Below are 14,451 nucleotides of genomic sequence, written 5' to 3'. Positions count from 1 at the left end.
TGGAACAGTTATATGGAACCCATGGGAACAATTTTTGCTTTCTCACAATATCATTCCCCTTGCTCCTTGCTCAACTCCACCTTTTGAAAGGCAAATTCTTGCTCATAGTATCAGCTCCTTCCTGGAAGGTGAATGGAAATGAGGTGACCCTGACTGCAAGGTCTCCAGGAGATCTTCAAGTCCTGGCTTCCTCCATCCCCAGCTAGACCTGGCAGCAGGGATGCTCTGCTGGATTGCAGAGAGTAAGTCCAAGGTGCACCCTGTCAGCCTGGTGTTAGAAGCAAACCGTTCCCAGTTCTCTGCGGCTTCCCTGTCCTTCGCCACCAACACAGTGTAGATAGCTTACTTTAGCGGGGACTGTATTTCCATTGATTTCAAATCCTTTTCCAACACTGTGTTACACATGAAAATTACTAGTTAAATTTTGACATGAGAATAACGTCTACAGTTTAGTAAAGTTGATTAAAGAAACGAGAAGGTTTATGCCTTTAAAAAAATGTAAATTCAGTGACACTGCATTGTAAAAAACTTACGTTCTCTTTGCCAGCAGGTCTCAATAGCAAATAGCTTCTGGTTACTGGTGGATCCCGATGCCCATTTCCCCCTCTCAGGACTGGGACCCTGTCTGGCTTGAACCTGTACAAGTCCTATGTGCACAGCCACAGAGCTTATGAATTGATATGCACGTGAGTCCTGGAGAGAGGGCAAGAAAGGGAGAAAGCAGAGAGAGAGAGAGAGAGAGAGAGAGAGAGAGAGAGAGAGAGAGAGAGAGAGAGAGAGGGAGAACATGAAGCTGGGTAGGTAGGGAGGTGGGGAGGACCTGGGAGGAGTTGGAGGAGGGGAAACATGATCAAACTATATTGTACGAAAAAAATTTAAATAAAAAATTAAAAAACTAAAAACAAACTAACAAAACTCCCAAGGTAAACAATATTTAACTTGAGGGGGGTGGCTCTCAACCTGTGTCCTAGCATCAACATTTCCAGGGCACCCTGCTCTGTGGCCATCATATGATTATGATTAGTTATTATTATTGTTATTTTGTATATGTGCGGTGTGAATGTTGGTGCTGATGTGCATAATGGCATCTATGTGAAGGTCAGAGGTCAACTTTCCAGAGTTGTTCTCTCCACTAAGAGTTCCAGGGACTGAATTCAAGTCTGAGCCATCTTGCTGTCCTGATATTTCTACATAACTATGTTCTCTGGCACATGAAGAGGATCTAGAACAGTCCTTATTTATGCTTCCTGACTCCCAATCCTCCTGTTTTTCTGCCTTGTTTCTAGTTCAATCCCCGCATTCGTCAGGGCTTATATTTGGGATCACATCCATGCTACTCAGAGTTACTCTTACCCTTTATTTTACTTTTTTAAAGCTAAGCCCTCCGGCCTTGGCACCAACCTTTGGTGACCTGTGTCCTCGATGGTTTGGCCTCACTCTTGTGAGGATGGGAGCTGTCTACAAAGTACCAGAGGTGGGTTTCCTCATCATATATAAAACTGACCACATGGTTTGTGAAATTCAAGCGTTTTGTTGGTTCAGTTTTATTCATCAGATTTATGGGGGGCTGTGCGGCACCGGGGTGCATGGACAATACAGTTTCCCGGTAAAGACAGGGGATGGAGGCTGGTAGAAAAGTTCACAGGAAGTTAGGGCACGCCAGGTTCTTCTACGTGATCCTGCTTCATCAGTGTGGTAGAGGGGGACAGCACAAGCATAAAGACTTCCAGAGGTAAGGAACACTTCAACGGTGGGGTTCGGGACAGTTTGGAGTTAGACAGCTGAGGAGACAAGACCGTGAAGGACCCAGAGAGGCATTAGACAGCACCTGTTCCAGAGCCAGCTAGCCTAGCTAGCCAAGGGTCTTATCTCCGTGAGCGTTAGTTACTAGAACTGTAAGAATGAAGGGTTAGAGGAACGATTTGCAGCTTGGATGCTATGTGTTGTTTATTTTGTGTTAGTTACTATGTCTTCTTATTCTAACTGTAGGATGACTTTTGCTTTTGGAAAAAAACACCCAGCTCTCGTCTGTGGCAAGGGTCATGGGGCTGACTTCATGCTCAGCTTTGAGAGGAAGGAAGATCATAGACCTGGCCTGTCAGGACATCGGTTCTCTTAAGAGTCCTGTGTACACATGTGCTGACAAGACTTGAGACTTTTATTCTTAGGGAGAGACTTGAACTTAAAATTACACTGAGTCAGGACTTCCACAGCCATTGAATCCCACGGAAATGCCTCTGGGAGTTTGGAGCCAGCTGAATGTACCTGGAGCTCAGAAGTATGAGAAAGAAAAGTGGGTCTCAAGAGCTCTGCAATTACCCCGGGGAGGGTAAGCGTAATAGCAGTTTCATGTCCAGACTTCTTCTTCTTTTCCATTCTCTCTCTCTCTCTCTCTCTCTCTCTCTCTCTCTCTCTCTCTCTCTCTCTCTCTCTCTCTCTCGTGTGTGTGTGTGTGTGTGTGTGTGTGTGTGTGTGTGTGTGTGTGTGTGTAAGCTTGCTAACTAGGCTGGCTGGCCAGTAAGCCCCAGTGACCTCTCTGTCCCAGTCTTCCCTTTACAGAGCACACACCAGCATGGGTGCTGAGGATCAAAGTCGGGTCATCACACTTTCTTTGTAAAGAACACCCACTGACTGAGCCATTTCCCCAGGCTCTGAAGCTGCTTCTTATCAGGTATTTGCTCACCGCTGAGAAGAATGACTGAGGCAGGTGATAGAGCTGTTTCTTTCTCCTTGGATCATGGACAGGACCAATGCCCTAAACACAAATGCTCTACAAAGCCAAGGTTTCACTGAACGAACTTGTCACTGGGGCCACTTGGTTGTTGATCTCTCTCATCAAGTGTGCTTGGCTTGGGCAGGGTGAGGATGGTGACTTTGAGTAGGACTAGAGAGGAAGAGGAAAAGGGGGAGGGGGAGGGGGGGAGGAAGAAGAGGGAGAGGGAAGGGGAAGGAGAGGGAGAGAGACCCAGTTACCCCGAAGATGCTAGGATAGCAGCTGCGAATCTGGGTGCGATTTAGAATCTCAATTTCCCTTCAATGCCTACGTGTAAATTCGCAATTATGCTTCACTAAGTACAGATGAGTTCATTCTGCCTCTGCTCAGAACCAGTTGATGAGAGAGATGCTACAAACCATCCTTTTGTATTTGCTAAATCTGGACCTAATTCCATTTTTCAAGAAATCATGTTTGCAGAAATAAGGCCACATGGAAATGAACAAATAATGAAAAATTGAATATAACAAACCCCTGAGGTCCTAGAGAATTAAAACTCTGCCAGAATTATTTATAAAACGTGCAGCAGTATCCAAAAAGTATTTACAATTTGCTCCACGGCTTGTAAAATCTGGTGCAGTCCAAACATACTTGGTGGTTCCATGAGACTCCAAACATGTTTCTGAAATCCCGTGCCCAGCTCCAGTGCAGAGCAAAGAGCCCCATATGGTGGGATCAGACTCTGACATGCAAAATTCTTCCTAGCGACAGACCTTCTGGGCCACTCAGTGTAGAGGGATTGTGCATGAAACCCAGCTACTCTCTAGCAAGACTACAAATACACAAGAGTATGCAACTTTCTATGACCCACAGAAGCTGCCTTAAGGTGGGGGTAAAGGGGTGGGGCTTCACAGACCAGAATTTGGGAAGAAAAGCAAATGGAGTGAATATCATAAGGCCCTGGAAAGACAAAAGTGTGTGGGAATGCTTGCTGCCCTGCTTTCCTGAAGTCTGGAGTTAGGTCCCCAGCACTTACTTAAGGATGCTCCCAACTACCTGTAACTGCATCTCTAAGAGATCCAACACCCTCTTCTAGCTTCTGAGGGTACCCATACACAGGTGTCGTTCACTCACAGAGACGCACAGACCAAACACACACACATACACACAAATTAAAAAAAATGAAAAATAAATGACAAGCAAAGGCGAATCTCAAAACTGAGCAAGCAAGTGATTTATTTATGTGGAGTGATGGAGGCCCAGATGCAGCTTTCAAAGTCTCCCAGTGCAGAGAGATGCTGGGAGCGGCCCTGCAGAGGCACTCGGACGTCCCCTCCACTTCACTGAGCCACACATCCCTTGCTGTTGTGACCCAGTCAGATGGTGGGAACACAGTGCCATCCATCTGCACCTCTTTGAAACAAGAGTCTCGTATTCCGGCGTCCCTTTTAAATGGCGGGTACAGGAGCCAGCTCTTGCTGCTTGCACAAGGTCTCACAAGGCTGTTAATCACAAGTACTGAGAGCTACTGTTCAGCGTTGGATGAATACCAATTAGAGAGATGGGGCAACCTGAGGAATGGAGAAGCGAGAGCAGTGGGGGGCTGGCTTTGTTGTTTTGGGGAGGGGTTGCCAAAAAAATATTACCTGGGGCGCCAGTTCTTCTCGCCAACCCTGAGGGGTGGCTGTGAAACTGGCAGACTAATTTACAAAGTATAAAGTGGAGGCCGTAGAGGAGGCACGTATTATTATTGATAAGCTTCGTTTTCCTGGAGGGTGATGGTCAAATCTGACTTGCTTTGAGTTTCAGAACCAGGCACCATTTGTCTACACTTTATAATTCTGTTTGCTTAGTCTCTCACGGTATTTCCTGTCTAAAGGAGGTTGTGGGAGCTGCAGGCAAGCTCACAAGGAAAGGGCCCGGGAACAAATAAACAAAAGATCTCTGCCACATGCAAAAGAGAATTTACCAGGGAACATTCAGGGGACTAGACTGAAGAGAAATCCTACTTAAAGGCCTCCTGACACTTGGGCAGAGTCTAAGCTGAAAGAAATTGCAATATGCAGTTGTGTGTGTGTGTGTGTGTGTGTGTGTGTGTGTGTGTGTGTGTGTGTGTGTGTGTGTGTATGTGTGTGTGTGTGTGTGTGTGTGTGTGTGTGTGTGTGTACATGTGTTCATGTATTTCCTTGTGAACATACAGGTGTACATGTATGGGCATGTACACGTGTTGGAAGGTTAATTTTGGGCATCTCAGTTGTTCTTCGTCTTATTTTTTGAGGCAAGTTCCCTCACTGAATCTGGAACTCACCAGTTGGCCAGACTGGCTGGCCCGCAAGATCCAGGGGTCGGCCTGCTGCTCCTGGCCCCACACTGGCCTACAGATGTGCACCACAGTGCCGAGTTTTTCCTGAGTTCTGAGGACCCAGCCTCAGGACCTCATGCTGGAGCGGCAAGTGCCTTACCAACCCAGCCATGTCTCGAGCCCCAGCAAGCAACTGTCTACGTTCAGTAGACGCAATTCCAAACCAGCACTCAGCACAGACTCCCTTCCTCGTCCTTGTGGATCCCTATCTGGCCCCAAGTGTCTCTCAGTGTCTCTGGTGGAATCTTGGGGACAGTGGTTCTCCGTGGGATGATCAACCTTTAGGATTGGCTACAGAGCAGAAGCAGACGTTGAGAGCTAAATACAGACTTGGGAACAGAAAGGGAAAAACATATTTTCTCCTGGTTCATTTTGCCAACCGTCTTCCCTTACCACCCAGTGCTGCAGGCTCAGCGTGGAGCTGCTCAGAAAACTTGATTAAATCCCACAGTGCTGAGCACGCTGAGTTTCAAGGGGCCAGGAAACCATTCCTGCCTTGGGAAGTTGTGTGAAAAACGGTCTGTGTGGAGGAAGGACAAAAATTAAGCTGAGTTGACTGAGAAACATATTAAACTAAAATGGTGTTTGATTTGCCATCAAGAGCTCCACTCTTTCAGGTGCATAGGAGAACGCCTCTGCGGGGAGATGAAAAGCTGTGTCCGAGGCCTCTCCTGAAGTGATAGTGTTCCCTGGGCTGCTGTGAACCATTCAAGGGTAGAGCGAGCCACAGGGAACTTTCACCTGGGTGAGAAGCTTTTGTGATTCATTTTGAGGAGAAAAATTTTGGAAAAAGAAAGAAACGTCCTAGGAAATGCTTGGAAGTTTTTGTTCTGGCAGGTCGTAGGTGCTCAATACTTTTTTTCATCTAGGGATATTTGTTCTACCATAATGAAATGATAAGCAACTTGAACGCAGTGCGTCTGGCCAGATGTTTCTAGACGATTGTCTCATGACAAGAAACTCCTGACTCTGAGCGAGAGTAGAGTTACGAGCCAGAACGAGTGGATTTTTCCCTGAGATGGAGTCTTCTGAGGCGTTATTTGCTCAAGTGATTCATGATCTTTAGACTGTGGAAGTCACAGCTACACTGAAACTACCAGGTGGAAAGACAAGCCAACCCTGTGTAAAGCAAAATCTTGTATTGAGTAGAACTGAGGTGGTGACTGACTTGCAAGCCTGTTCAGTGAGTAGAAACAGCATCTGTTTTATATTTACCTCAACCGTCGGCCTTGAGTTCAAAGCCCACTGTGACCTTTGTGTTCATGGAGTAGTGGACATAGCTGTCTGTATGTGCTAAAGACCTTTGTAGCTAAGCCTGTGTTTTTATTGTCCTTTGTCTTAAAGATCACTGCAGGGGACATGCCTCACACATGTTTATACACTTTTTAAACTTTTAACTGCATTCTTGTTTATCTTAAAATTTTTATTATTTTATGCAGATGTGTATTTTGCCAGCATGTATATATGTATGCCTTGGGCATGCCTGATACCCGAAGGTTAGAAGAGGGTGTCAGGTTCCCCGGGACTGGAGTTACAGATGATTGTGAGCTGCTTGTGGGTTCTGGGAATCAATAAAGGCTCCTAACTGTGGAGCCAACTCTCCATCCCCTCATTTATTTATTGTCTCTCTGTGTGTGCACACATGTTTATACATGGTGTGTGTGTGTGGAGGTCAGAGGACAACTAGGTGAGTTGGTTCTCTTCTGCCGTGTGGATCCTGGGGATCGAACTCAGACCAGCAAGCTTGCCAGCAAGTACCTTTACTGACAGTCATCATGCATGCTCTATGTCTTAATACGCTGAAGTCCTTTGTAGTCTTCCAACAGAATCCAAGAATGTGAGATGTATTCCCATCACCTTAATAGAGAAGAATGAAAAGTAGGCACCACCGAGGAAGAGAAGTGTGTGGAATCGTTCTAGGGAAGACACATTACTGATGGGCTCCATTTATAAGATGGCCATGTTTATACATTTACAACATTTTACAAATGTTCCTTTACAGGCGTTTCCCTTGTGTAAAGACCATCACTTCAAAATGGATTAAACTCAGGCCAGTGAATGAGAAAAATAAAATAGTGAGTGGAGAAGAAAAACCGAATGAAAAATAGGAACTTTCATCAACTCGGGCTGTGAGAAGACAGCAAACCAAGAGGATGGGAGACGAACGTCAGGTGTTGAGGAAAGCCATCCATCCAACAAGCTGGAGGGCCAGTCTGAGCAGTAAGCTGGAAATGCACAGCATCACTATCTCGTCAACACTGCTCCAAGAGGCCGCTCTTGGAGAGGAGCGTGGAGCTGTACAATCCTGGTCCAGAGGGTGTTAGTGGAGAAGTCTGGAAAGCTGACAAAATGGTGTGTGACTTTTGGGGGATCAGACATTGTGAAAATGGAAGGTGAGCCACATGTAAGAGTCGAGAGGGAGGGGACACAGTACAGATATTGCTGTTCAGTGACTCAGAGCTTTTCAAAATTATACCAACTTTTGTACCTGTAACAACAGGTTTAGAGCAAAAGCTAGGTTCTAGGATTCCTCATTGACTAGGCTGGACCACTTGTCCCAACATGTCAATCAAAGAGACCCGTAATGGTGAAGAGGAGAGAAAGGAGGTGTGGTCCAGGTGACCGCAACGGGAAGCCCACTTGGAGGGGCTCGGTGACTCCAAGTACATCTTCAGCCCACCTCATGTGCTTCAGTTTAAGTCAAGGAAGGATCAGGGCAGGGAACAACAGTATAATAAAGAAACCGGTCCAGATGTCGGACTGATCTGACTGATCTTTATCTGGGTTCTGATTCTGCAAGGTGGTTCAAGGAAGTCCTTATTGTTTGAGGGAGCAATCTGGTTCCCAGAAGATGATGGCTCCTGCTCAAGAGTGAGACCTGCTTATCATGAATGATTGCTCTCATCTAGGGTGTGGCCTGTCCTGTATTCCATGCCACAGCCTGGGGGTGGTTTTAGTTTCTTATCATAAAGATGTTTTTTCTGTCCCTTCTTGTCCCTTCCCTTCCTCCCTCCCTCCCTCCTTCCCTCTCTCCCTCCCTCCCTCTCTCCCTCCCTTCCTTCCTCTTCCTCTTTTGGTTTTTCAAGGTTTCTCTGTGTAGCCCTGGCTGTCCTGGAACTCGATCTGTAGACCAGGCTGCCCTTGAATTCAGAGATAGGCCTGCCTCTGCCTCCCAAGTGCTGAGATAAAAGGCGTGAGTCACCACACTCAACTTGTAAAGATATTTTTCAATCAGTCCTGTTTTCCTGGAATGCAAAATGACTGCAGATTTAGAGGAAATGACTGGACATCTTCCGGCCTGCATTTTGGAAGCTTGATACAGGCTATAAAAACTAAGGTATTTAAAGGAGACAGACGCAGAACTAAGGTGGAGGTGCAGGCTTTTAACCTGCTTTCAGTCACTTTGCGGGCCCAAGGGAGGAGTCGGTGCTTTTGAGCAAATGCTCCGTTAGGTGTGGCAGGGTCTGGATCAGAGTTCTTCGACTGTAGGACTGAAAAAGTAGATGATCCTTTTTAGCCTATCCTAAAGGGCTGCACCCCACACCTTGAACAAATGGCAGAGGAGCAGGAGAAAAGCAGAGACTCGGGAGCCTTTAGAGTTAACATCAAAGACCCAGGGAAAACTTTCCGTTTTTATGTTTTGTTTCTGTCAGGCATGAACAGCCATATAGAAATACGGTTGGACCGAAAGGGTGTGGTCTAATAACAAGGTGCGGTGGATCCAGCAATGCCCAGTGTTCAGATTCTTCCCAGCCCCTCATTGTAGCATTTCCCTTTCCTGGGAATGGGACAAGGAGTTTCTGGAATAAGGATCGTAATTCTTTATGGCCACTGCCACACAGAAGCATGCAGGCAAAGGAAGAGGACTATTTCATGGTTTGTGATGGGCTTTGGGTGGGGACAGTTGTTCTGGTTCCCATGCTATGCCTTGGGGAAGAGGATTTCTAGATTCTTTGGCTTGCCTCAGAGGAGAGCAGGACTGAGAGGTGGGCAAAAAGAGGCCAGAAACTTCCCTTCTGAGGATGATTCTGAGGCTTTTACTTGGTGAAATCACCAACAAAACTCAAATACGCACATGAATCCTTCCAGGGTCTCCTGAAGTGTGTGTGCATTCTGAGTCAGTAAGTTTGGGTGAGTGCTAAGATTCAGCATTTCCAACAAGATCCAGGATAATGCCCATGAGATTGTTTCAAAGGCTGAATTAAAAAAATTCTTAAATGAGCTTGTATTGATTGTACACGATAATGGACATCAACGGTGACCTTTTCATAACGTATATGACATATTTCCATCTGATTCATCTACTCATCCCCTTATTCCCAATGAGTTCTTCTACTCTCTGCCTTTTGGTGTGTGTTATCTCATGAATTCAATTACGGTTGCTTATAGGAGCAAGGGTTAAGGTTGTTCACAGAAGCATGGGAACGTTATCAGTGGATACATCACTGAAGAAAATGTTAAGAAATGAATTTCAACTAGTGACTGCCAGGCTATTTAATATGGACGATTTAAATGGTCCTTGAAGGAATGGATGACTCTGCATGGTGACATGCTGAAGGTTGTGTTTTTGTATTTATTTGGTAATTTCTTCACATGTTTTCAGTGGTTGGTATTCTGAGATAATGGCTTGTGCCATGTTAAATTGCCTCTGGGTAACAACTATGACCTCACTGCTTTATTCAGGTGACTGACAGCTGGTGTTCCAGGCTGCTCCAATTTGGTCTCTATACAAGGAAAACTACAAGGAATGACACTATCTTTATCCAATTCTAATTGCAACAAGATGTACTAGGGTGTTCCTTCCATTCTTTTTCTTTTTAATTCCTCTTTTTTTAAGCTGCTACTGAGTCAATGGAACCCAGCCAAAACCCTGGAAGTCATCCAGACCTGCGCATTCCTCTTGCCCATTATGGCTGAAGCAGTACCAGCGAAGCAGAAATAGCTCTATTTACACAAACATTTCCCCCTACAATTTAAGATTACAACTGGCATGCCAAATCGATATTAGGGACATGTTTAATACACTTATGTATTTGGGGGGTGGGGAATAGAAATAACACCTTTTATTTCAGAATCAATTTGAAGGGGGCTGACTTCATGCTCTGAATAGAGATCTCAGCCCATAATCTTGGGTTCCTGAGCACACAGCACCAGTTTGGCTTCTAATTTACTCTCGGGTGACTTAGTGGTATTGCTTAATTGTAGCAGTTGCACATTCTATCCTCGCAAATACATCACAGGCAGCCAAACGTCTGCAGGGTCCTGCAGGAGGGAGGGAGCCGAAATGAAATGCTCGTTTTTGTATTATTTTGCTTTTATTAGTTTTTAATACATATATGTAATAAACAAGACGAGCAAGACAACACTTAAATATGCACCAATGGTAATCAAATGTAAGATATTAAGTTGCAAAAATGCCCCTTCTATGAAAGGAATATGATCCTCTAGGGACTCGAGGCTGCGGCGGGGTATGTGTTAAAATAACACTGACTTTTCAGTGATTGAATAGAAGGAAGAAGAGTTCTCAACATGGGAAGTGTAGATCAGAGCCAGAGGAAGTCCCACAGAGCACCCCAGTGCCAGCAAGACGTGCTGATGTCCTGGGAGTGGAGGGCTAACTACGGACAGATTGAAGCACCTCTGATTCCCAACACTGGCTTTCAGTAAGGCTGATAAAGGCCGAGTAATGTCGGGGAGCTCAAAGTTCAACACTGTGTTAGCCCTGCGTTGTCTCAAGCTGGTGACTGACAGATAACGGCAAAATGATGGTTATTTTCAATAAAAGATGTTTTCAAGAAAAATCTAAAATACTATCATTTTCAGAAATTAATTTTAGCGAGTGTGTGACAATCTAAAAGATACAAGGCTGGGTACGGTAGAGAAGACCTTTAATACCAATGGTATTAAGTTGGAAGGCATACTACTGTGAATTTGAAGTCAGCCTGGTGTATGGAATAACTCCCAGGCCAGCCAGGGTGATGTAGTAAGAACCTGTTTTAAAAAGAAAAGTGATATAATTTCTTATGTGTAAATGTGTGAAACTCTCTGGGGGCTGTTTTTTCTTTATAACAAAAAGATATTTCCTGTCACTAAAAGAGATACATTTATACCCAGCACTCATTGAAAAAGCCTGTACTCCCAGAACTGGGGAGGTGGAGTTGATCCCTAGGAATTACTGTTACTTAGCTTACTTGGGAAGTTCCAAGTCAGTGAGAGACCCTGCCTCAAAAATCAGGGTGGATGGTACCTGAAGAATGATACCCAAGATTGACAACTGGCTTTCACAGGCATGCATGTGCAGGTGTACCTGAACACACACACACACACACACACACACACACACACACACACACACACACACACGAGAGAGAGAGAGAGAGAGAGAGAGAGAGAGAGAGAGAGAGAGAGAGGGAGGAGGGGGAGGACTATCTTAACTCTAATCCTTTAAAAACATTGTATTGAACACAACTGCAAACTTCATTCTTCTTGTGCAACAGTATTCGTATAAACTCAAAAAGAGAAGGGGAAAAGAAGAAAAAAATTACAAAATATAAAAAAATAGCTAATTAAAAAAATTGCTTCTCATATGCTCAGCAGGGATCTGGTAAGAATTAAGCTGAGGCTAAAGGACTCTCAGCCCCCATATACCGCCACCGAGGGAGGAAGGCTAGATATTGCCTTTGAGGAGGTAAACAGCTTAAGGAGCTCCGGGGATGTCTTCGTGAAGCCTACTGAGCAAATGCTCCTGTCCCCAGCTGCCATGAAGATCATCTCCGATCGAGTAATATTGCTGTCACTGTGGAGCTAGGTGTGACCCTCGCGAGTGCTTACAGCTTCGTCATCTCAATGAGGTGTTAGCTGGAAGCTGAGGGAGACTGGTAAGGGCCTCTTATTAGACCAACCAGAAGCCTAGGGTCTTGTGGATACCCAGGAGGGTGCTAGGCATATATATGGTTTATTAGGAAGACTCATCTATTCCCTTTGCTGAACCCGTGTGTGTGTGTGTGTGTGTGTGTGTGTGTGTGTGTGTGTGTGTGTGTGTGTGTGTGTGTGTTCTAAAGCCTAGCAGTTTCCAAGCAATCCTGTCAGAGGTTGTCTTACCTCATCCATGACTGAAGGCTGTAGTCAGGCTTTTCCTGGAGAATTCCCAGTTTCCTATGGGAGGAGCTCCCAAGAGCTGGTCTGAGTACACAGTGCTGGCCAAACCTCATGAGCACTACATTTATGCTACATATTCTCAGTCCACTCGGCCTCTGCACAATGCTTGCTGGTTTTGCTAGCTGCTCTAAGTGCCTCTGGCATCACAAAGCCCAAGAGCTTGTTAGGAACTGCAGGGACTGGGACCCCATGTGTAAGCTACTGCCTCTGAAGCAGCTTTTACCCAAGAGCTGGAGATGAGACCTATGCACCCTCAAGTTTACATAATTCACCTTGGAGGTTGGAGTGGCTAAATGAATTGGTCTATCTAAGGCCATTTACACAGGGAGGAGGAGTTTGAGTGATAGAAAATTTTGGATAGAAAGAACAAAAGCTTGTGATAGATTCTATACAATGACTCAGGGAAGCCTTTTGGGTGAGGGTTATATATACATAATTAACGTACAGAGCAACATGTTTCATTATGGCATTTCATATACACTTCCTTTTGTCTGATCCTCTTTCCTTACCCTTTTTGTGTGCCCTTCTGCTCCTCCCAGCCCTTTCTACTTACAGGTCATGTCTATTCTTTTATCCTCTCCTTCCTTAAAACCCCTTTCTCAGCCTTGGTTGTAAAGCACCTGCTGGACAAGTACAAGATCCTCAGCATTCATATGAATGCCTGATACACAGTGCTTCTGTGATGGGGGAAGGACAGAAGGAGGGAGGGAGAGAGGAGGGGAGGGAGAGAGGGAAGGAGGAAATGGGAAGGAGGGAGGGAGGGACAGAGGGAGGGATGGAGGGACAGAGGGAGGTAGGGAGGGACAGAGGCTAGGGGCCCTCTGCATCCTGCTCTGACCTCCATCTAACCCTTAGATTCTAAGGAGATGGCAAACTGATTTAAGGACATTGGGTGACACAGAGACTGCTTATCTGTTTGTTCAAGTTAACAGTTTTGTTTGAAAAACAATTATTAAGGCCAGGGTGGTAGTGCACTCCTTCAATTCCAGGCAAGCAGATCTCTGTGAGTTTGAGACCAGCCTGGTCTACAGAGCTAGTTCTAGGACAGTCAGGGCTACACAGAGAAACCCTGACTTGAAAAACCAAAACCCAAACCAAAATGAACAAACAAAGACCCCAAAACCAAAAAACAACCAATTACTCTTCCATTAATAGATTCCTTTTTAGGTCTAGAATTGCAAAATCAAATAATATTTATGTCTAATTATTCCTCTAATTTTATTTTTTTGACACAGTGTCTTCCATGTAGACCTGGTTGTCCTTGAATTCACTATGGAGACCAGGCTGGCCTCCAACTCACAGAGCTGCACCTGCCTCTGTCTCCTGAGTCTAGTACTAGGATTAAAGATGTGTCTTATCACACTCATCCTTTTGTCAGATTCTTAAACTTTATGGTGTGAGTTTAATAAATGCTCACATTGCTACCAAACACGGGGTTGAAGGCATTTGAGAAGACTGAGATGTAGCTAGAAGTTTCCTGTCCCGCCTGGTCCTGCAGCTGCCGCTATTATAATAATCACTCAGAGGCTTGATATTAATTACAAACTGTACAGCCTATGGCTCAGGCTTCTTGCTAGCTAGTTCTTTTATCTTAAATAAACCCATTTTTTATTAATCTATGTGTTGCCACGTGGCTGTGGCGTTACCTGTCTGTTGGCATGTTGCTCCTTGGGTGGCTGACTGGCATCTACCCCTGACTCCGCCCTTCTTCTCTCTGTATCTCTGCTTGGATTCCTTGCCTGGCTCTATCCTGCCTTACCATAGGCCAACTTATTAACCAATAAAAGCAACACATGTCCACAGCGTACAGAAAGACCATCTCACAGCACTGACATGGTGAAAGGTCTTGTACTTAGGCTACCAGTGACTGTAAACCTTCCAAGTCAAATGGCAGCTGGGTCACTTTTCCACGTGAGGGGAAGAAAATAAAATTTCCCTTTCTTTAAAAACAAGTGGCTTGACCCTAGGGGCTCCTGTAACTCGAAGTGCTGCGGCTGCAAGCTTCTGAACAGATGGAAATGTAAAGACAGAGGAATTATGGAGAATTCAGATAAGAACACAGAACTATTTTGTACTTTTTAATGAGGGCATATTAGGTATTTCAGCATCCATAAATAGAGACCCTTTGTCTTCTTGAGTGACTCAGGTTGGGCTAAACTCAAGCACTGTTGACATTGATTTTTGAGTTCTGCTTGACACTAAGGAGTTTCCTAAATGA

The sequence above is a fragment of the Peromyscus californicus genome, unplaced genomic scaffold, assembly GCF_007827085.1.
Source record: "Peromyscus californicus insignis strain IS unplaced genomic scaffold, ASM782708v3 Scaffold_17__1_contigs__length_78620276, whole genome shotgun sequence".
Classification (NCBI taxonomy): Eukaryota; Metazoa; Chordata; class Mammalia; order Rodentia; family Cricetidae; genus Peromyscus; species Peromyscus californicus.
The sequence above is the reverse complement of the archived record's forward strand: the minus strand, read 5'-3'. Positions refer to the sequence as shown.